The 24009-nt window shown below is 47.9% G+C and overlaps 1 protein-coding gene across 6 annotated transcripts in view; it reads right to left on the bottom strand.

The window, feature by feature from the left end:
- The window catches only part of GMEB1 (glucocorticoid modulatory element binding protein 1), a 279277-nt gene that overhangs the window by 74313 nt on the left and 180955 nt on the right, over positions 1-24009 (bottom strand). The window lies entirely within an intron of this gene.

Here is a 24009-nt window from a genome sequence, read left to right as displayed (position 1 = left end):
AGAGCGGGGCAGAGCGGCGTGGAGCAATGTGGAGAAAGGAGAAACGAGAGCAGAGGAACAGGAGAAGCCGGAGGACGGTGAAGAGATCGAGGCGTTCGAGTATCACGTAACACCGGAGGCGGAGGAGCCGCGAGGAGCTGAAGCTGTGGGAAGACAAGACCCAGCTGCCTGGAGAGAGCCGGGAGGCCAACTTCACCACGCTTCGCCCAGCCGCACGCCAGGAGGGGTGTGGCTATCCGAGGTGCGTACCCGTATCGTGGGCTGGGTTAGAAAGAAAGGCAGAAGCCTCACCTAAACACCCCGACCCCCAGGGACCCACTACCTTCACATCCTGTATGTAGCTCAGCACTCACGGTTTTCCCTCACTCCCCATCCCTTGATTGCTGTAGATTGTCAAGAGTGTGGACTGACACTTTCCTCTCTTGTGTTTTCCCCTCACCGGCGGAGCCTGGGTCACTACGAAGCCTGAGGAGAACAGCCGAAGGAGGAGCCCGATCCGGAGAAGGGAGGAGGGACTGCTCCGAAAGACCAGACGAGAGAGAAGCCGATCACCGCGAAGAAGAGCCCCACGAAAGACCTGTACAGATTTCTTGTTTAACCAAATAAACCCTCTACAACCAAGACACGTCTCCTGCCATTCCCTACCCTGCACGTTACAGGGTCCTTACCCGCCCATTCCAGCTCCAGGTCAAGACCCTACACAGTTTTTGAACGCGATGTATGGCGTCTACTCAAGAGCTTTGTATCTCTCGGGTGCATCGTCAGGACCCATGGGTCCATTGGCATATAATCTGGGAGTTCCCCATTCTTAAGCTCCAGCTCCATTTATGCTGGCGCCGACTCCACCTTGGCATTTCTCGGCGCCACTGAGGTCTTCGACGCTGATACCGACGTCACCGGCGCCGTTCCAACCTCGAGATCATCGGCCTGTGCTCCCGGATCCGATCTCTACGCCGGCTCCGGAGTCCATTGCGGATCCGACGACGCCGCTCTTGAAGGAGAGATCGAGGCGTGAAGCTCAGCGCCTTATTGAAGAGCAGAGGTATAGAGAAGCTGAAGTTGAAGAGGGTGAGCTTCAAGAGAATTATTTTGATGACTTAAGGGAGGCTAGCGGTTTGGAGCTTTCGCCTGACTGGGAGCTATCTTCTGTTTCAGATGCCCCTTCAAAAGACGTTGCACCATACTATGTCGTCATTAAGAAGGCTGAAGATCTTTTGAATTTAAGCCTGCATACTGCTGAATTCAAATCTAATCTTTTGACGGAAGTCCTCCATTCCTCCTCTTCTTTTGTGGAACCATTACTTCCTTTTAATGAGGCTTTGACAGAACGTATATTGGAGGTTTGGAACAGGCCTCTCACAGCTCCTGCAGTTGCTAAGGGGGTTGCGAGGAGGTATAGAGTGGCGCCTGGTGACCCAGATTTTTTATCATCACACCCTTTGCCGTAAAGTTTGGTGATAGAGGCAGCCTGGTCAAAGAAGTCTGTTGGTGCTTTCCCTCAAGTGCCTGGAGACAAGGAGTCTAAGAAACAAGATCAAATTGCGAAGAAAATATTCTCATCGGCGAGTATGGCTCTTAAGTCAACTAATGCCACATGCCTTTTGGGGAGATAAATACATGCATTAATGGACTCTGTAAAGCAGTTGGCTCCTAAGACTCCGTAGGAGGACAGAAAGGATTTTAATGAGGTGTTAGCTGACACACAAGCTGCTGCGCGTCAAGTTATACAAAGCAGACTTGACACTGCTGACTCAGTAGCTAAGGTTATGGGGACTTCTATTGCCTCTAGAAGAGTCTCTGCAGAGAGGCTCTGCGTCTCTGGTCCTGGGTTCAGGATCATCAGATTTGTCTGATGGCAAATCATCTGGCCGGAGTTCTGAACGTATGTGCAGACAGTCTCAGTCGTCAGTTCTCAGCCGACCACGAGTGGAGGCTTCATCCAGAGTTAGTTCGTCACATCTTCTGGACGTGGGGAACTCCTCGGGTGGACCTGTTTGCCACTCACGAGAACGCTCACTGCCCGTCATTCTGCAGTCTCCAGTATCCGATGCAGGGAGCTTTGGGGGACGCGTTTCAGTTGAGTTGGGGCTCACAACTCCTTTACGCGTTTCCTCCCATACCCTTGATTCCTCGGGTTCTGAGGAAGATTCGCCAAGACCGGGCCCAAATCATATTGATCGCCCCGGATTGGCCAAGAAGGGTGTGGTACACAGATCTTCTCCACCTCTCTTCGCGCCTGCCTCGTCTCCTCTCAGGGCAGATCTCCTCTCTCAGATGGAGGGGCAGGTTCTACACCCCCACCTCCAGACCTTACACCTTCATGCCTGGAGATTGAACGGGGCAACCTGAATTCCTTTTCTCTCCCACATGATGTGGTGGATGTCATCTTATCGGCCAGGCGTGACTCCACTAAGTCTATTTACTCTTATAGGTGGTCTAAGTTTGTTTCTTGGTGCGGAGAGAAAACCATCGATCCTTTGAGGGCTCGTTTATCTGACATACTTCAGTTTGTGCTTTCTCTGGCTCAGCAAGGGTTTGCTGTAGCTACAGTCAAAGGTTATTTATCGGCATTGTCTGCATTTCTCTGTTTGCCGGATCAGCCGCCTTTATTTAAATCTCCTGTTGTTTTGAGGTTTCTAAAAGGCCTTACGAATAAATTCCCTCCTACTCCTTTTATTGTGCCTCAATGGGACTTGAACCTTGTACTTACTTTCTTGATGGGTTCACCCTTTGAACCTTTACTCAAGTGTCCTCTGAGACTTTTGTCTTTTAAAACTGTCTTCCTGGTTGCAATTACCTCGGCAAGGAGGGTAAGTGAGCTTCAAGCTCTTAATTCTAAGCCCCCATTCTTGACCATTCATGCTGAACGAATGGTTCTCAGGACCAGGGCTGCTTTCCTGCCTAAGGTGGTAACTCCCTTTCATCTAGGGCAGTCCATTATCCTTCCTACCTTCTATACTCCCCCTCACCCTTCCAAGGAGGAGGAGAGACTTCACCGCTTGGACCCGAAGAGGGCGGTGAGCTTCTACCTGGACAGAAGCAGAGACTTCAGAGTGGATGACCAGCTCTTTGTTGGTTTTGTTGGAGCCAGAAGAGGCAAGGCAGTGCACAAGCGCACGCTGTCAAGATGGATTGTCTTGTGTATCAAGATTTGCTACTCTCTGGCGGTTAAGGAACCTCCTGAAGGTTTAAGAGCTCATTCCACTAGAGCAAGGTCTGCTACATCTGCTTTGTCTAGGTGTGTACCTGTAGAGGACATTTGTAGAGCGGCGACTTGGGCCTCCCTCCACACTTTCGCGAAGCATTACTGCTTGGATTCCGAAGTGAGGAGGGACGGCCACTTTGCGCGTTCTGTCCTCCAGGATTTTCTGGTTTAGGAGAGTGGACACCCTCCTCTGAGAGAGTGGACTGCTGTGGGACTCTATTCACAAGGTGAGGAATCCACTGGCAGATGTATCCATCAGAAGAACAAGTTACTTACCTTTGGTAACGCTTTTTCTGGTGGATACAGTATCTGCCTGTGGATTCCTCACATTTCCACCCGCCTCCCCGTTGTCCACTCTTCTATACCTAAGTTATTGGCAATGTTTTAATGCATATGTGTTGCTTTCAAAAGTAGTGTTATTCTACTTGATTAGCTTCTTTGTCTTCACACTATGTGTGTTATCTTGACTATTGTGTACCGTGTATATATATTTCTACTGTGATCGGTCCGTCCGTGTGCCTCGAAGGCACAGAAAAAAGGGCGGAACTGATGTCATCACGCCGACGTGGGCCTATTATGGAGTCGGTGACGTCAGCGGAGTCGTGCTACTGTGACGTCGTCCACGTCGGCGCGAAGCTACAAAAAGAATTTCCGAATGTTGCTGACGCAAGGGGATATTCACAAGGTGAGGAATCCACAGGCAGATACTGTATCCACCAGAAAAAGTGTTACCGAAGGTAAGTAACTTGTTCTTTAAGTTTACGCCTCATCACTTCAAAACTTGGCTAGCTGCCACTGTCCACGTCCCTATTTACCTGGCCCTTAGCAAGTACATGCTCCTGAACTACCAGTTCAAGATATTACCTTTTTGGGGTCACCATGTCCAGAAAGGTTTTCACATAGTATGTCTCAGTCATAGTGGCACATCTCTGCAGCGAGAGAATTCATGTATTCTCATGCATAGACAATTATGTGATCAAGAGCAGAAGCAGGACAGTGCCTAGCCCACACACAAGCAACAGTCTCCTTGCTTCACGTGTTGGGCTTTACCACAAATGTCACAAAATCCCTATTGCAACTGTTCTTCAGCTTCATGCTCTACACCTTCAACCCCAAGGACGTATCCCGACCAGCAAAGGGTTGCAGCCCTCCAGCAACAGCTACCTCTTTTTCAACCAAACCGTCCTATTCAAGTGTGCGCACAATCATGCGCCTTCTGGGGATTTATGATTTATGATGATATCTTGCAAAGCAAGGTTGCGCATAAGCCCCTTGCAGTATTGTCTGACATTCCAGTGGTCACAAGCTTGGGCTCATTGGGAAGTCATAGTGTTGGTTCAAGCAAAGCACATTCCTTTCTGTAATGGTGCACAACCTTCAACATGTTGCCTGCCAGGCATTTCTCATACCCAGTCTTTCATGTGACCATTCCCATGGACGCCTCTCTTGTGGACTGTTGCATTTACTTGTGTCACCATGCAGTACAAGGGCAGTGCCCCCTTAATATCGAGGTCACAACATCAGTTTTCTAGAGCTTTTAGCTATACAACGTATTCAAAATAATTTGGGGGAAGGTAGTAAAAATCAAACCGACAACATAACAGAAATGTATCGCATTCAGAAGCAAGGTGGCTCACATTCACTGGAGCTCACATAGCACAGAGCATCTGCCACTGAGCAATTCACCACAACTTTCACCTACTGGCAGAACATCTCCCTATATTACCCAACAACTTTGCAGACCATCTCAACTGGATTCATTTAAATCCACGAGTGCGATCTCTACTTCCAAGTCCTTCACCCACTCATAGTGGGGTACTCCCCAAGTAGAGCACTTCGCTATTCCCACAAGGAACAGGGTCAAGGCTGATTTGCATATGGCTGGGTCCAAACTGGGGTGGTGTGGTGAGCAAAAGAATGATGGATTTAACCCAGATCCTTGTGACTGGGTGTGAATGTTTGCATTGTCCAGCATTCCGTCCATCAATTGTTTCTTTTGCATAGTGATTACCTGCAGCTCCACCACAGTTCTAAGGAACTAGAGCGCTGACATTTTGTATTCAAGTCAAGTGAGCTATTCCGGAATGCCTTTTTGTTGGAACAGGAGCTGTTGCTAAAGTAAACGAATATTGAGATGTTAATGCAGGAATTAAACCATAAGGTTAAAGTTTGAGGGGATGGTCTGGGTCTTTAGTAATTTGTAGCATAATATATTTTTTAAATAGGGAGACCTCTTCATAAGTACAGCATTCCTTTTCCACATCTGTTTACTTACCCATTACTCAGTCACTTAACATCTCCCTAATTTTAAAAAACGTTGTGCCCATCACCCCCATTACACACTGCAAGAGGCTGTGTGCTGCCTGAGTAGTTTTGACTGGGGTTGGGTAAGGTTGGGTGCTGGGCCAATTTAGAATTAAAAAAAAAATAATCCACTTAAAAAAACTAAAAGTTCAAGTGACATTAATATTAGGTGTTGAGATAAGACCAGAACTGACACTATAAACTTCTCAAAATGCCAAATTTGAAAACAAATCATAATGGGGGTTGCCTGTAATAGTCTGCAGTGGTCAATTTCCAATATTTATCTATAAAGTTTAAAAGAAGCAAATTTCAAAATGTCCCTGTTGTAAGAAATCAAACACGCACACTTTCCCATCCCCCTTTTTAAATGAAGAATGAGAGCAAACGAGGGCCATGTAGCCTAATTGGCTGCAACCTCAAAGGCTGGGAAAAATAACTGCTCTTTTATGGAAGGATAAACTACCAGTATCCCATTATGCTCCACCAGTGGCAGTTCAGCCAGCTCTTTTTTGGTGCTGCAGTGCCTTTTTGGCTTTTACTTTTTCTTTGGAAACTTTTTCAAACCTCTTAAATACAATTCTCTCGAGGTCTTTAGGGTGGGAGTATATTATTTTGTTAACTGACTGAAAAAAATACATTTGCAGCATGTGTACCTGTAGAAGTGCACACTGCCATCTTGTGTTGGGCTCAGGTGTTGCAAATAGTTGGAGAAGGTATTCGGTTTTGAGGTGACTTATAATAACTTCCCTGGAACCCACAAGTGCACTAGGACAAATACTCCATCTCGTTGTTTTATTTCACCAATGAGTGCAGACAGGCTTCGACTGCTCTGTTATTGCTGTGCATTGGAAAGAAACTTCAGTGCTGAGGACTGGATCACTGGTTATCAAGACATCAAAGCTTTATTCTTAACATCCACACTGCAAGAATGGTTGTGGTGAAGGTCATATGCAATTGGCTTGTGTGGGGAAGGGAACAGAGAACACGCCTTTTAAATGCTGCCCCTCATGCAATAACAAATTCCTGTGGTTGGACAAGTATCAGGTCTGTAACTTCTGTATCCCAAAGGATGACTGCGAAAGTGGCTGCTCCTCATGTAAATCCTTTCGTTCATGGAAGTTTGTTAGTTACAGTAGGGATAGAATGTTGACACACTACTTGGTGACATAGTGACATGACTCTACCAAGTCCACCTCTTTTGTGGCTATTGAGTCTAAGGAGTCAAATTCTCGACTAGAGAGTTGGTACATTCTGTTGCCTGGATACACATGAGGAGTTGAACCCCATGTTTGTAGGCGCTCATGACTCCAGAGATCAAGAATTTCCAGAGCCCTCCATGTCGCCCACACCCAGAACAAAATGTACACCTAGGTTTTCAGGCCCTGACAATGAAGTCTGGGCACGGCGTCCTTTGCATTTAGAGGACACAAAAAAGGTTCCATCTGGTGATTGACCGCAAAACCAGCCTTGATCTCATCAGGAACCTCCCAAGAGTACCTTTATCTTAAATGGTCTGCCCCCTGCAAGAATACTAGCCAAGTAGCTTCACCTACAGAGTTCGATATCTTTTGATACCAGACGTCATCCTTGTTGCTGGAAGACACTCAAAACTGAGGCACTGACCTTTAAGCACAGAGAATATCCTAACCACCTGTAGCACAGAGATTGGTGTTGAAGAAGCGCACGTGCACCACCCCATAAGATCAAGGGCAAAGGTCTGATACTTGGCAGGATAATATACATAGACCCATTCGCATTCCACCATACAAGAAACAGAAGCAGACTTTTGAGAAGGCTGTTTCAGTGGAGTTTAGCATATTAGGGGCCAGGGTCCACCAATCAATAAGAGAGAAAATTGTACGGTTGTAGTGCTGACCCTCAAAATGATTCAACTCTAGACCCACACCCTGTTAAGACTGCTCCACTGGATGATACACCTGCTTATCATGTGGTGATAGGGACACGGGCCACAATAATGTGTATCTTGCTGTTGGATGAGAAGGAGGGCTTTCTTACAGATATGGCGCATCTGGTGAAATGTTCTTCAGAAAACTTCAAATCTTGTGTCAAAAGCAAGAGCAGTCACCCCCTGGATATACAAGTTCAAATCTGGACCCATTGTCCATCCGGGGCATGTACCACCAGACTCTTGTGTTTTATGTAGCAAAAAAACTGCTTTTATGCAGGGTTCCATTGACAGTCCACCTGACAAGAAAAGTAAGAGCATCGATGCGGCCAGTTAATATGTCACTTTGGGGACTAGTGCATTGCAAGCTCCATGGCACTGCTCACCAGACATAACCACTACCACTGGGAGGAGATGGAACACCTCCTCAAGCACCTCTCAGACATGCACAGGAAGTTAACAAAGATTGTACAAGACGGCAAGGTCATGTCCAATGCAAGCATCAGCGGTATCCTTGGCGCAGGGTAGACTGCCTGTAGGTAGGTCGACACTGCACTCTGTTTTTGCATTATACTTTGCCCAGGTGAATGAAGTGCTGGAAAAGATTGAAAACGATATGGACACAGCAAATGCTATGGCTGTTCTGCAACAGCAGCATAGTGTGGTGCTTTGCAAACCTCAGTCGCACCTAAAGCAACTTCCACAGTACCCGGACAGCAATTTTACTCTCAGCAGTCTTTGCAGAGCAGAGAAGGTAAGTGCATTACAAATAAGTTCTGTGGAAATGGCTGTGGAATAAGCAGAGGTACCCAAATGGTCACCACTGCAAACAAGCAGTGACACACCTGCTGTATAGAATGTCATTCCACCCTTCCAACCTCCCTCTCTGCCACTGCAGTATCAGCAAAGATGTATTTATTTATTTTTTACTTGAGTTTTATATAGCGCATGAGTGCATACTTCTTTTTGAAGTTATAAAAGCCCTCCTCAAAGCAGCAATAATCTACTCTCTTTATGTCCTAATCCCTTAGATGAACTAAACATTGCGGCGACTCCTCAAACTACAAGTACTCAACCGCGATGTTGTCTTGTGTTGCTCTAGACCCAAGCCTAAGGTTACACTTGCTTTTACAGGCAGTGGTCATGGATGACTGGTGATTGGCAAGATCTAGTGTTTGTGGAGCCAGGTAATCATCACAGGCCAAAATAGTGACTCAAGTGGATTCTCAACCCACAACCACTGGTGTCTTTAAATACAGACTCCTCCCTTATGGTTAGCAGAGCTCATATGGGCAAGCTCACAATTCAGAGCCAGTGGTCCCCACAAGAAAAATGCAAACACATCAGTATGCAGGCAATTCATGTCAGTAGTTAACCTTCTGGGGGTTTCAGGTGTAAATTTTCCACAAACAGAAAACCTGACAGCCATTGAATACATCGGGAGACAGAGTTGGGGGGGGGGGGCTTGCCTGATACCACTTAAAAAAAATTACTGACATTCAATATGGTAATGGGCAGTTTGAAACCAAGTACCTTTGGTAACAAAACACTTCCTGAGGATTGTAAAAAACTTTGCATATCTTCTGAGGGATCTGCTAATAAACTTGCAAGTGGGAGATCACTTCATGGCTATTGAATCATTATTTCCAACTTTTGTGGCATTTTCACCACAAGTGACAATGCAAAATGCCCAAACCTTGCATCTAGATACCCTCACCTGTGGTAGCTAGGTTATGCCTTAGGGATCTAGTGGACAGGGAAATTTGCTTAAAATTTTTCCCTACTAACACTGATTTTGCGTGTTGGTAGTAAAATGTGTCAGGTGCCAGGGACTCAGATTTTCGGTGCCCCAACTTGTGCAAGACAGTGGTGGTGCTTATTTATGTTTTCCCTCCTTTCTAGTGCTGTCAGTTCACCCTTGCAAAAAACGAAAACCATGCTCAGATTTACTCCTGCACCTTCAAGGCCAGTGACTACATCCCAACCCCAAGGAGCTCAGTCTTGTGATTTGGAACCTGCGGATTTAGAGTACAGATGCCCACAACTTCCTCAATAATGCATGGATATATTAAAGGAAGTTAGAAACCCTACCATGAGAGCAAAATATGCGGCCAAATAGAAATGATTTGTACACTACTCTTAAGATCTGAACATTCAATCTTTAGAGGCCATCACTGAGGGAAGTGATGGGAGTTGGGAAGGGATTTAAATGCTTCTGATGCCCAAATATGGGCTGCGGGTGGAGGGAAGCTGTGGAGGGTCCGTTTTCTTGTACTTTAATCATTGTGATGTATTGCTATTTGATTCCTATGATGGCTATTGTTTGTACACCAATGTTAAGTTGTTATGAAAAAACTTTAAATAAAGTTTATTAAAAAAAAATCTTTAGAGGCCACAGTGTAAAACATTGTCTGCCTCCCGCACCTCTAAACATCAGATCTTGTATACTTGTCCATATGAGTGACCATAGCAACAGTAGCTCCTTGCCTACAAAACAGACCACACCAGTCTATCTTAGAAATTCCTGTTAAAGCTTTCATGGAGGGGGGCGTGGCCAAGATGGCGGGCTGAGAGGACGCTCTCTCTGTGAGCTCCCGTGATCCCGGAGCCCCTGCACCGATCTGTAGCGCTGATCTCCCCCGGATCGAGCGGTAACGGCGCCTTGTGCAGTCGAACAAGTGTCGGCGCTGCCTGAAGCCTCTTGTAGCCCCGCAAAACCAGCAGCGCAGCACCTGAAAGGCCCCGGAGCGAGGGCCGGCTGAGGAGCCGGCGGAGACCCGGAGGGCCTGCGGCCGCCGGAGCGTCCGAAACCGGCACCGGTGACGCAGCGGAGACCTACGGGTCGGAAACGGACCCAGCACGTACCACTGGCGAAGCCCGGAGACAGAGGTATCGAGCGGAAAGTCCGGCGGGAGTGAGGCGGGGGAGGAGCCGGCGGAAGGCCGCTGCGCCAGACCGGGGATCGGGCAGACCAGAAGGCCCGTGTCTGCGCGGCGGCTCCCGACCCCCCTTTCAGTAGCCCCAGTTGGAGGGTGAGGACGAGTGGGGGCCGGGGAGCACCTGTGGGTACCTCGACTGCCAGGGGCGCGACGATCGACCCCCGCCTTGGCCTGGCTCCCGAGTGGACTTCTCCACTAGGCCTGTGGCGCAGTGTCACCACGCGAGCCCGCAGCCCCGACCGGAAGTAGGCCTCTGCTTGCTCGCCCTCTCCCTACGGAGCCGAAGCCCAGCAGTTGAAGCCGGAGTCCCCCCGGTGCACCCCTCAAGGACTTGGGGTGCCCCTGAACTCCGCACTACAAGGCATGGTGATCGAAGTGGCCGGCAGACGCCGAGAGGGGGACTGACTAGTAACACCTCTCGCTATCGTACTGTGGAGGACGACCCTGATTCCAACGGGAGTGGCGCTGCCTGATTGTCGTCCTGGAGGAGAGGTTAGTGCCCCGAGCACGCTGTGGTTTGCCCGTGGAGAGGGGGAGGATTACTCTGCCGTCAACTACACAAGAACTCTGCTCCTGTTCCACGACGCAGTTGAGGCGACCTACTGCTGAGAGCGGACCACTATTGCCCCCCTGCGTCGGCGCTTACGCTGTCCTGAGGGCACGCTGGGTGGGGTGAGACTGAGAAACGATACCCGTGGGAGTGCCGCTGTGCCCGGACCTTGCAGGACATCTCGACCCCTGGCACCGCCACATCACGCAGACCTTTGTGAGTGTCATCCCGCCTGCCGCACATCCCCACCTCCACGATGTCAGGCAACAGAGGGGGTAAGAAGGGAGACCGCACCTTGCCGGAAATGCTAGGCAGGGGCGCCCCGAGACAAGATAGGGGCCAGCCTGCCCCGAGCCCCTCGAACAGTTCTCGAGGCGCGGAAGGGGGGGGACCTCCAGTAACCAGATCTTTCCTGGAGTCGCTGTTCAGCTCCCTCAGGGAGGACTTCCAAACGCTGAAGCAGGAGGTGGCCGGAGAGGTCCGCGAGGTGAGAAGGGAGGTCGACTACCTTGGAGAAAGAGTGTCCTCTGTGGAGGAAGCCGGCCACTCCCGAGACGAGGAGATCACGCACCTGCAGCAGGAGGTCCTGCGGCTCAGAGATCAACAGATCGATCTCCAGGCCCACGCTGAGGATCTCGAGAACAGGTCCAGACGCAACAACATCCGGGTCCGGGGCGTACCGTCTCAAGAAGAAGGTGAAGACACAGCCGCCTACCTGCGGGACCTGTTTCGCGAAATACTGGGCGAACCTGGAGACTTCCCTGTGAGAATTGATAGAGCGCACAGAGTGGGCCTGCCACGGAGGGCCTCGGCACCACCCCCGGATATCCTGGCCTTCCTGCCGGATTTCCCTTTGAAGGAGCGGATTCTCCGCGAGGCACGGCGACAGCAGCCCCTGCGTTTCCGGGGTCACCAAGTGGCCCTGTTTCAGGACTTATCGGCGATCACACTGCAGAAACGCAAGACATTCAAAATAGCCACGGATTTCCTGCGAGAACATGACACGCAGTACTCCTGGGGCCACCCTTTCCGGCTCATTTTTCGTTGGAACGGGACTCTCCATCAGCTTAGGTCCCTCCAAGACACCTGCGGAGTGCTGGGAATCACCGCGACAGATGAGGACGCTCCCACGCCTCGCCGCCGACGCAGCACCAGGGACGGCTGGCAGACGCTTCGGAGGCGGCGATCCCCACCTCCGCCCCTACGACCCGACTCGCCCACTGTCCGTGCGGAAAGGGACATTGCAATACAGGAGGTGACCAGGGACACGTCGTCTGGTGATATGGCCTTGACGGCCTGAGCATACTCCGGGGGGGGATCGTTTTGGCCTCATCATCAATGCAGGTGCGGGGGTTCCGGGGATGGGGGGCGGCCGGAGGGCATGGTTTGTGGCTGGACGTCCACTTAAATAACTTTCCACGGACTTGTCCATTACGGACCAGACTGGGACAATGGTATTCTTTGAATGGTTGGGTGTGAGGGAGGAGGGAGAGGGGGAGGGTTGGGGGGGTTTTGGGTTAGGAGGGTCGCAAGTAAGGGTGGGGGGAGGAGTGGAGTTGGGATGTTGGAGGGTAGTTCTAAGGGAGGGAGAGGGGGGGCTCGGGGACCGTATTGTACTGTTGTTGCATTTGCTTTGACCTCACACCACTTTTACATGGATCCGGGAACCGTGCTGTACTGTTGCTGCATTTGCTTTCACCTCGCACCACCATTTCACACTGTCGACGACTCCCCGGGGACGCGACAGGCGCATAAGCACTGCCCTTACAATTGTTATTGATGGCCCTTGAGATAGTTACCCTTAATGTGAAAGGGCTGAAAAACCCGGTCAAGCGGAGGGCAGTGCTGTCCCTACTTGAAAACACTCAGGCAGACATTTGTCTCTTGCAGGAGACCCACCTCCTAGCCAAAGACTGCCACAGGCTACGATCACCGAAATTCCCAGTACAGTTCTTTTCCTCCGGAGCTACCAAAACAGCAGGGGTTGCAATCTTAGTGTCTAGGAAGTTTAAGGGGGAGGTCTTGCACAAAGTGGCAGGACAGAAAGGGAGGCTCCTGGTTTACAGGGTCAGGATGGGAGGTCTGGTGTTTACTATTGGCTCGATATACAGTCCCAATGACCACCAAGAACGGTTTCTACACTTGGCCCTAGAGGACGTAGCGACCACCCCAGATAGGCACATAATTATTGGAGGGGACTTGAATATGGTCTTTGACTCATCCTTAGACAGATCAACGCAACGACGCCCACAAACTGGGGAGATCTCGCAGCTGAGTAAATCACGCTTGGGCGATCTCGATTTGCATGATTTGTGGCGGCGCCTCCACCCTACTGCTTTCCAGCTGCCACCGGTATCTCCCTCACGAGGGGTCTGGCGCCTCAGAGATACCCTATTACATAGGCAATCTGTAGTAAAACATATACGAGACTCGATTGGCTAATATCGGCGGCACAATGATAATGAAGACACCACCCGAGCGACCCAGAGGGCCGCCTTCAAGGCGGTGCTCCGCGGTGAGTTTATCGCCGTTTCCTCAGCGGAGAATAGGGAACGGCAACAAAAGAGAGACGAACTTGCGAGTAAGGTGAGGGAGTTGGAACAGGTGCATCAGAGAACAGGAGCCCCTAGAGTCTGGAGGCAACTTAAAGCTGCCCGAAAACTCCTATCTGCACTAGACATGGATAGAGCGGAATACGCGGCGTTGCGCCTGAAACACGCGTACTACACCGGCGGTGACCGGTGCGGCCGGCTTCTGGCGAATAAGCTCCGTGTTAAACACCAAAACCATCGGGTGAAGGAGCTCTCGGTTCCTGACGGGGAGACGGCCACGGAGGATGGCCAGATTGCGGACGGTTTCCGTCGCTACTATGCCGACTTGTATACAGGCGAGCCCTCCTCGCCGCAAGCCGAGGCTGACTACCTGGCTTCGGTCGATCTTCCCGCCCTTGCCCCGGAACAGGCAGAACACTTGGAGTGGGACATTCGGATCGAGGAGGTGATCACGGCTATTTCCCGACTCAAACATGGGAAGGCCCCGGGACCCGATGGTTACACCCCACTTTTCTATAAAACGTTCTGCCCAGAACTGGCGCCGCTGCTGACGCGACTCTTCGACTCCTTTTCTGAACCGGGGGCTATCCCTCCGGACCTACTCCAGGCAACTGTGTCGGTTATCCCCAAACCGGGGAAAGACTGGACTGAGTGCGGCTCCTACCGGCCGATCTCACTTTTGAATGTGGACCTCAAGCTGTACACGGGGATCCTAGCGGCGCGCCTAGCACCTCATCTGCCGGGGCTGGTGGATCCGGACCAAGCGGGGTTCGTCCCTGGTAGACAAACAGTTGACAACACCAAGAGAGTGGTCCATATCCTGGAAAAGGCCTCCCGTATTCCTGGGGAACGAATGCTTCTTTCGGTTGACGCGGAGAAGGCGTTCGACCGGGTACATTGGCCATACCTGGAGAAAGTGCTATGCAAACTGGGTATAGGTGAGAAATTTCGCACTTTGATATTCAATTGTTATAGATTTCCATCCGCAGTGGTACGAGTGAATGGCTGCAGCTCCCAAAAACTTGCGATAGAGCGGGGCACCAGACAAGGGTGCCCGTTGTCGCCGCTACTCTTCGCTCTTTATATGGAGCCATTTGCCCAGAAGATTCGTCAGAATCCTGACGCATCGGGCGTTCGGATGGGGAGGTATATTCACACTGTTAGTTTATACGCGGATGACGTAATCTTGACGCTTGATGACCCGAGAAGGGCGCTCCCTGTTTGCATCGCCGAGTTGGAAGCCTTCGCAGCAGTGGCGGGTTTTAAAATGAATATGGGGAAATCGGCAGCCCTTGACATCTCGCTGACCACCGCCACGAGACTCGAGTTGCAGAGCCTCTTCCCCATGCGCTGGTCTAAGGACCTAGTGCCCTACTTGGGCTTACTACTGGCGCCCTCTTTACCTGCCATGGTGACAGCCAACTACGCAGCCTTAGGCAGAAAAATTAAGGAGGAATTGACCCGCTGGAACAAAGGTACATTGTCGCTGCTGGGCAGAATAGCCGCGGTTAAGATGACTCTCTTACCGCAGGTACTATATCTATTTAGGGCCCTACCACTTGAACCCCCGAAGGGGTGGATCGGGCAGGCTCAGGCGGACATCGCACGCTTTGTATGGCAGGGACGCAAATCCAGGCTCAAGAGGGCCTTGTCCACGCTGGCACCTGAGTCCGGAGGACTTGGTATACCGGATCTACACAAGTACTTCCAGGCGGCGCAATTGCGGTATTTAGTGGAGTGGAGCAAGCGGGAATCTGATAAGCACTGGCTGTTCCAGGACCAGGCAGTAGCGGGCAGGACCCTGCAGGAGATACCCTTTCTGCAGAGCTCACCGTCCCCCCAACCTCTACGCGTCCTTTATCACGCGCGTCCCGCTACGAGTTTGGGATGCCGTGAATACTAAGCAAGAGCTCACCACCTTCCCATCACCGTTTACGCCACTGGTTGAGAACCCAGACTTCCATCCTGGGATGGAACCGGGAGCCTTCGCGCACTGGCGGGCGGCTAGATGCAGCGCGCTGTTTCACATATACGGCCCGGACGGCGCCATATCATTTCAGGATCTCAGGCGGGAATACCGCCTGCCTGAGACCGAACGAATGCGGTATCTGCAGGTGCGTCACTGGGCGCTTCAGCTGCAGGTGCGTGATCTAGCTGACCGAAAGCTCACATCCTATGAGACGTGGCTGGCGACACTCTCCTCGGACTCCAAACTCATCTCAGATCTATACAAGCTCTTGCAACCCCCCCTTCCACATTTACAATCCCGGGCGGGAGCGCTGGGAAAGGGAGCTGGGAAGGGCGCTGATTGGGACCACATTTCCTACCGGGCACGCCATTCTGCGTACCACACCGGACTCACCGAAACGTTCACCAAGATATCCACCTACTGGTACTATACACCTGAGAGATTACATGAAATGAATCGTAACATAGTAAACGCCTGTTGGCGAGAATGTGGACAGATTGGCACACTTACACACGTCTTGTGGGATTGCCCTTTATTGAGTTCCTTCTGAAAGGAGGTCCTAGATGAGATAGACTAGTGCTTCGACATTGAACTGCCTCGCTTCCCAGCCTATGTCTTGCTAGGATTGCCCAACGGCCTGATGTATCCTCTGAGGTCCAGGAAGGGTAGACAGATAGCGATCGCCTGGGGCTCGGCGATTCAGAACATACTCATCTACTGGCGCACCACCATTCTCCCCACCACTATTGGCTGGTTACATAGGTTGTGGTACGTTCTGGGAATGGAGAAGTTGTCCCTCATGGTGGCGGATGAGGTGGATAAGTTTGAGGAGCTGTGGCAGCCTTTCCATACCTTACTACAGTCAGAATTCAAAGAAATTACCTGTCCCCGATATCTTAGGCTACTGCGACTAACATCCCTGGCTAACCCATCCACCTAGTATGCCCGTGAGGATTGTCTGACGAGAGGGGTGGACACATTGCGGAAGTGATAGGGGTGTGGGACATTCGCACAACACGGGGGGAGGGGGACGGGGGATTTGGGGGGCGGGACGGGAGGGGGGGGGGAGTTGGGGAAGGGGTTGTTGGTTCTTGAAATTGTCGGCACCGCATACACACTTGGCACCATGCTCTGAAGGATGTTATAATTGCAGTATATTGCACACTGATGGTGCTCCTGTGGCGGAAACTTTGCACTACCTCTTTTGAGACGACTGTATTCATTTGTTTGTACGGTTTTCAATAATGCAATAAAATACTTTAAACCTAAAGCTTTCATGGAAGAACTTAAGAGGCTAGAGCTATTCCCAATCATTGGATCTCTATATAATCCTTGATGGGCTAATGGGATCTCTCCTTTTGAGCCCATTAATTTGTTTCCTCTGTAGCTTCTCTCATTGAAGTGATTTTCCTTGTTGCTGTCGCTTCATTCAGGATCCGTGATTTCCATGCTTTTTCTGTGGAGGACGCCCTACATGCCAGGGCACAATAGCAAGAGTTGTCCTCAAGACTTACTCTTGTTTCTTGCCAAAAGTAGTTTTGCCATCTCATGTCATCCAATTTGTTGACTTGCATAGCCTCCCCTGCAGCCACTGTCAACTGAAGGAGCCCTACACACTTTGGATTTTAGAAGATCCTTAATATACTATGTGAACTGTACTCCGTCCATCAGGAAAACCAAAGAACGTTGCTATGCTCGCACCGCCTTGCCTTGGAAATCCCATTTTAAAGCTCTAGTATGCTTTTGTCATAGCAGAGTTGAATCCATTTAACAAGTCACCTAGCTATAGTGTTCTGTATCTAAAGCACGTTCTGCATCTACAGCACGTTCTGCTTGCAAAGAAATTACCACAGTGTCCTTCTTAGCAAATATCCATTTTGCAGACATGTGTGAAACTGCTACATGGTACTCTATTCACACCTTCACTTGGTATTACAATGTGCATTGTGAAGTCCGACAAGGGGCACAAGTCAGGGAAACTGTTCTAAAACACTGTATCACCGGTCTTCCACGTCTGTTTGCAAGTCGCCTCATTTGGGGTTGGGTACTGCCAATGAAGTTTAGCTGCACACATGGCAAACAAAAAACTGTACTTATCTATAATAATCAATTGCAGACTGTGGACTCATGTGCCCTACACACCTCAACAGTTGCGAGCTCTGCATGACTTGTGGGTTCATATGTATGTTGCTTAACCAGCCCACTGACTTTAATGCTTCACATTAACACATGCCCACTTACAATTTGGGAAAAACACAGTTTGAGGTAGATTCTATTTTGATGCATTATGGGGTTCAGTGGAGGTATGAGTCGCCTCGAAACCAAACCCTCTTCCAAGAAAAACAACCTGCAATGTCCAAGACTATATGTGAGGAGTGTGCACAGCATATAAATTTACAATACTACAGGCTGCAGTTAAATATTTTTCCTCTTTGTGCACAAAGGCCCTCACCTTTTGTCGGAGAAAGTGTCCAAGCAGACCCTAACCGTGTATGTAATGAGAGCCTTTATAACTTACATCATCCATATACCTATACATTTTGTCTGACGACACTGAAGGACAGGGTGAAAATCCATTTATAGGGTCTGAAGGAAGACCAGTGCAGGCACATTTGGCCCCTGGAACATATGAGGAATGGGGAGAGGGTGCCCCTTCTCTACATCTTCTGCCTCTATTTCCAGAGACTCTTCAAGAGGGAGATCCAAAGAAAAACGTGGGTGCACCAGTTCAACGTCGAGATCCATGACTTTGATGGCAGGTTCACTTGTTACATGCTTACAGCTGGTTCACTGTTGAGATGTGAGTCAATGCCAAAAGGTACAGGCAAGTCGAATTAGGGAGGAAAGACAATGTCTAGAAGAGATTCGATGTCACAAGAAAAATGTTTTGCTATCAGTAGATTGGGTCCGCAAGATGAAAATAAGAGTGATGGACACCATATTCATAATACTCAAGAAGATACTCTCCATTGCAAACTAGGTTTTCAAGTAACTTTTACTTCCTGGCACAAATCCAGAACTTCCTTCAGTACCCTTATCCCTCCACTGCACCTTTGTTGAGTAGGATGTTTCTTTGCAGATGGAATGGGATTGCAGCTGATGTTTGGATGTTCAAGAGGGTAGATATCCAAGTACAGTTCCCGTAGAAATATGGCCACAGCTTGCTTGTGTCCTGAAAGGTTAACTAAGATTGTGGGAAATTCGTGTTCCATAATTGAACAATGTGATTGAAGGAGGAACGCCTCAAGAACAAGTGAAAAGAGTTTAGTTATTTCTTTTTAGGCACTAAATGCTTGGAGCTTAGAAAGAGACCCATTTCCTACACTATCGCAACAAACCCTTGTAGAAGGAAAAGTTCAACTTGGTCACCTTGTGCACCAAAGTGGATTTATGGTCACTTTAAATCTCCGAGATGTGTATTTTAACAAATAGTGATTGATTTCTACGAATCAAGTCCATCTTCTATGAGTGATTTTTAGATAAGACTGGTGTAACTCTTTTTGTTGCAGGACAAATACCAAGCATTTCTGAAGTAGATCCTTTTCTTTATCGTGGCTAGACACTTCCAGGTGGCTTCATTACTGGGTTTTCTGTTGTCATTTTCCTTACTCTCAAAGACAATGAGAGTTACTCCTTTGTAGACCCAAAGGGAATGGAGCATCAGTATACGTTCAGTAAACACAAATTTATCCCTTAAGGTAAGAAAGTTTTATGTCATAAAGTCCTAACAACACACTTAGCCATGAATCATTCAATTTCAATCATACATTCTGATGATCTGTAGTGAAAATTTCACAAAGAGATTGGGTTGTCGAAAGAAGTTTAGGTAGAAAGTATATATATATATATATATATATATATATATATGCCGCCATCCCCATTGATGGAATAAAGCACTTCATTTTTCTAAGAAATCCTTGGCTTGTGGTCTGTACCTGGCTGTGTCCGTTGCTGTTGGGCGTTCCAGGATTGTGGATATATATATATATATATATATATATATATATATATATATATATATATAGTATTTTATTAAAAAAAGTTTAAAAACACATATTTCAATACACAATAATTTATACAGCAAATCAATAAACAAAATAATAATAATGATCCGACAAGGACATACAATAGTGCAGGAGAAATCACAACTAAAAAGACAATAACATCTGTCTTATGTACAGTTAATTTAAACACAGTTGGTTCAACAAAGGTTTGGTAACATTTCCTGATCCCCTCATGGGTGTTGACCACTATAAATTTAACTTGCAATACAGCGTCGACGCGTTTCGGTGGTCTATGAATGATTTTAACCACCTTCCTCAGGACAATTTTATGTTACTTCTCCTTTTCAATCAGCATTACCTGTGTGTCAAGAACTAGTCATAGGTATCCTCTTCTTTCAATATCGAGGAACTTGTCTTTTGATTAAAAGATTTTATTCCTTCTTTTCCTTTTGTTGTACCAGGGGTTGTTTTCTTATTTAGCCATCAATTCCTGAAATAAATGTTCCTTATATTATTTCTGTGGAAATGGAGCTGTTATTCTTTCCACTGGGATTCAGGGCCACTTCTTGATTTAAGGGTCCTTCCTTTTCGGTTAAATCCCTTTCCCGTTCACATGGGTTCTGGCTGCGGGTATCGATGATTTGTCACTTCAATTTAGTGCACTGTGTTTCCCCGTCCAGCCTCGTCTTTTTCATATGGTTAAATCCATACAACAAAAGGAAAAGAAGGAATAAAATCTTTTAATCAAAAGACAAGTTCCTCGATATTGAAAGAAGAGGATACCTATGACTAGTTCTTGACACACAGGTAATGCTGATTGAAAAGGAGAAGTAACATAAAATTGTCCTGAGGAAGGTGGTTAAAATCATTCATAGACCGCCGAAACGCGTCGACGCTGTATTGCAAGTTAAATTTATAGTGGTCAACACCCATGAGGGGATCAGGAAATGTTACCAAACCTTTGTTGAACCAACTGTGTTTAAATTAACTGTACATAAGACAGATTTTATTGTCTTTTTAGTTGTGATTTCTCCTGCACTATTGTATGTCCTTGTCGGATCATTATTATTATTTTGTTTATTGATTTGCTGTATAAATTATTGTGTATTGAAATATGTGTTTTTAAACTTTTTTTTAATAAAATACTATATATATATATATATATATATATATAAAATTATATATATATACTTTCTACCTAAACTTCTTTTGACAACCCAATCTCTTTGTGAAATTTTCACTACAGATCATCAGAATGTATGATTGAAATTGAATGATTCATGGCTAAGTGTGTTGTTAGGACTTTATGACATAAAACTTTCTTACCTTAAGGGATAAATTTGTCATTTTCCTTACACCATTTGCCTACTGCACATAAGTTACAATGCAAGGCTGTCTTCAGTTCTATGGGTCCTAGACATAACGGAACTGGGAGGATAAGATTCTGTTCTCCATGCACAAAGTCAGTTGTCTGGAAGAACAAAGATGGTAACTGCTGCAAGTATTCTGCATTGAACTGCCCTCTTTGAAGAAGGCATCGGTGTCTAAAATCTCCTTAGTCAGGGGAGTGAATTTGAAAACACCATTTTTTTTTTTACCTCCGGAAGACTTTTTTCTTTTCTTTTTTGCAATGTCGATCATGAATTTAAGAAATGTTCGTGTTGCTCGTGAAGAATTTCTGTCCTTGCTTCAAGGAGAGCAAGGTTAGTTCAGCTGGGCATCATGTCATGCATGTTATGTTCACTTACATGAGTATGATATTGATGATACAGAGCAGCGGCTGTTTCTGCTAATTTGACACTTCTCTCTGTCGATTGCTCACTGCCCTGAATGCATAGTATGCAACTAGACTCCCTAAATATACATATTTCTGCTGACAAAAATGGGAGCTATAGTCAGATGAAACTAATTAGCTGTTTGTCAGCTGGAGATGACACGCAGATCAACAGAGGAAAACCTCAGAAAATTCTGACCTTCTAAATCAAAGGATTTTTATGGAATGAGTTGTCCTTCAACTGGTCCAGGATATTGCTGTATGCTTTTCGACCCTTTTAATCTGATTCCAACCACTATGATCCTGTAGCTCACATATGAAGGAAGCAGATATGAAACTCTACTCTTTTTATTAGTTGCTGTCGCACCTCTCCTAGAATGTATTCAAAGACCAGACCTGGTTTCCAGGAGCAGAGGCAGGATTTTATATCACAACCTCACCCGCTCCAGCTAATAGTGTGGCTCCAGAGGTACCTTAGTAGGGTCATATGACTCTTACTGTTGATTGTATTTAAGTCTTGAAAGATGCATGGCATTCTTCCACCAGGTCTGCGAACTCCTTCAAATGGGAGACATTTTACATTTGATGCATAGCTCTTTGACATGAACTACAGTTCACTTAGCAGAGAGAAATGATGTTGGGTGGAAGTGTTTATTATGGTACTTATATTGTGATTTAATGCTGAATGAATGCACTGCTGATGGCGTTTTTTCCATATTATGGTGGATTCATTAACATATGATGATACTATGGATATGTAAATAATGGTAAATTGTGTGGCTCTGTGTAGGATGTACGCTGGATTGGTACTCAATATTGACTTGGTCTGCTGTGGTGGATCTACAAGGTGAAAGAAGCAGTTTAGTGTTGGTATTTCTTAACTTTTTGATTGGTATTTGACTTAGCTCTTGGATTGTCTTGACACACAGAATTCTGGACCTTTCAGCCACTCACAGTTCTGTTCATGTGACGCAAGATCGTGGTTAACTTCTCCAGCACCTAAAATGCAAATAGTCAACAAGATGTTTAATTGATTCTGGCAGCCTTTGCAGGAGCTGAGAGCCAGACAGTCATGGATGGCATCCATAATCTAGTCTTTTGTATTTTTTTGTTGACCTCTCTATTGATGGATCAGTTCTCCCCTGTAATAGATCTAGGAACCTGGATCTAGAATAGAGTAAGGAGCTTGAGTGGTATTTGGGCTAATGCGTCTTGATACAAACTGTCATTCACACCTTGTGACTTCTATTTGCCACTTTATTTTCCACCTAGGAGTAGACCTTCACTGCATTTCAGGGGTCTTTCACAATTCTGACCGGCCTTTTGTGATTCCCTGCTCCACCTTTTTAGTGTGCTGCCTCTGTTTTTTTACCTACATAGGCATCCATCTCTTTGGGCTTCCACCAGACTGTAGAGCCCTTTGAGGTTCTCGTTTCTCAGTGGCCCAGATAATGGGCATGTTGGTCACACAAGGGATTTTTTTGAAAGGTGTTGTTGCCCAGTTGTGATATTATTTTCGTATAGCATAGCATTCAGCAATCCCATGGCACTGTTAGGTTTGTAAGATGTCCCTTGCAGTATGGTTCCAGTTCTCACTTTTCCAAGACAATTCACCTTGCTGCAATATTGCTGGCTGCTCTGATAGTTTTCAAAAAAGGGCATCAACAGACCCTCTATCTGGAGGGCCCCTTTCGTAGGGCACATTTCCGTTTACCTCCTTTGTCACCATCTCACCATACACACCCAAAAGAGCTCCTCAACACTGCCTTCTGTGGCACTTCCCTGTAAGAGAATAGCAAACAGGGTAGGAGGACGTCCCATATCCTCCGCAGGCTTTCACGCAGACTTCTGATCATGCCCTTCAAGGTTTTATTAAACCTCTCAACCAGTCCATTTGACTGGGGGTGATAAGGAGTGGTGAACCGGTAGGTCACTCCACACTCCTTCCACATTGCCCGCATGTAAGCTGACATAAAGTTGGTCCCCCTGTCAGACACAACTTCCTTGGGGAATCCCACTCGGGTAAAGATCCCCATTAGGGCTCTAGCCACCACAGGTGCAGTGACTGTCCTCAGAGGAATTGCCTCTGGGTACCGTGTGGCATGATCCACCAGAACCAGGATGAACCTGTGACCCGCTGTTGTTGGTGGATCTAAAGGCCCTACAATGTCGATGCCCACCCTTTCAAAGGGGGTGCTAACGACTGGAAGTGGTTCCAGGGGAGCCTTCAGCTTTACCCCTGTTTTCCCACTGGCCTGGCAGGATACACATGTCCGACAGTAAGTGTTGGACGCCACTTTTATCTGAGGCCAGTAAAAGTGGAGGACAAGCCGAGCAAAGGTCTTGTCCTGACCTAAGTGTCCTGCCAAGGGTATAGCATGAGCCAATTCCAGCAGAAAGGCTCGGTATTGTTGCGGGACTACCAAGGCCCTTGATGAGCCAGGTAAGGGTACCTTGGGTTCACTGTAGAGGAGTCCATCCTCCCAGTAAATATGGTAGTGTCCCGTAACATCACCTGCTGCCTGGGCTTCAGCCTGACGCCTCAGTCCCTCAAGGGTAGGGCACTCCCTCTGCCCCTTACAGAATTCCTCTCTGGTAGGCCCTCCCTCCACATGCCACTCAGCAGGGATGGGTAAATCCTCCAGAGAGTCTACTTCCCCCTCCACGGACTCCTGGTCCACCACCGCAGGTGGCCGATCTGTCACATGGGGTGTGGAAGCCAAAGCAGGCTCTTCCTGACTTCGGGTCTGTCCCTTTTTGGCAGCGGGTTGGGCCATTGTTCCAGGCTCCAACCCAGGCGAACTCC

This window comes from Lissotriton helveticus, chromosome 3_1, assembly GCF_964261635.1.
Source record: "Lissotriton helveticus chromosome 3_1, aLisHel1.1, whole genome shotgun sequence".
NCBI classification, from domain to species: domain Eukaryota; kingdom Metazoa; phylum Chordata; class Amphibia; order Caudata; family Salamandridae; genus Lissotriton; species Lissotriton helveticus.
Note: the sequence above shows the minus strand (reverse complement) of the source record. Positions and strands in the feature narration are given on the sequence as shown.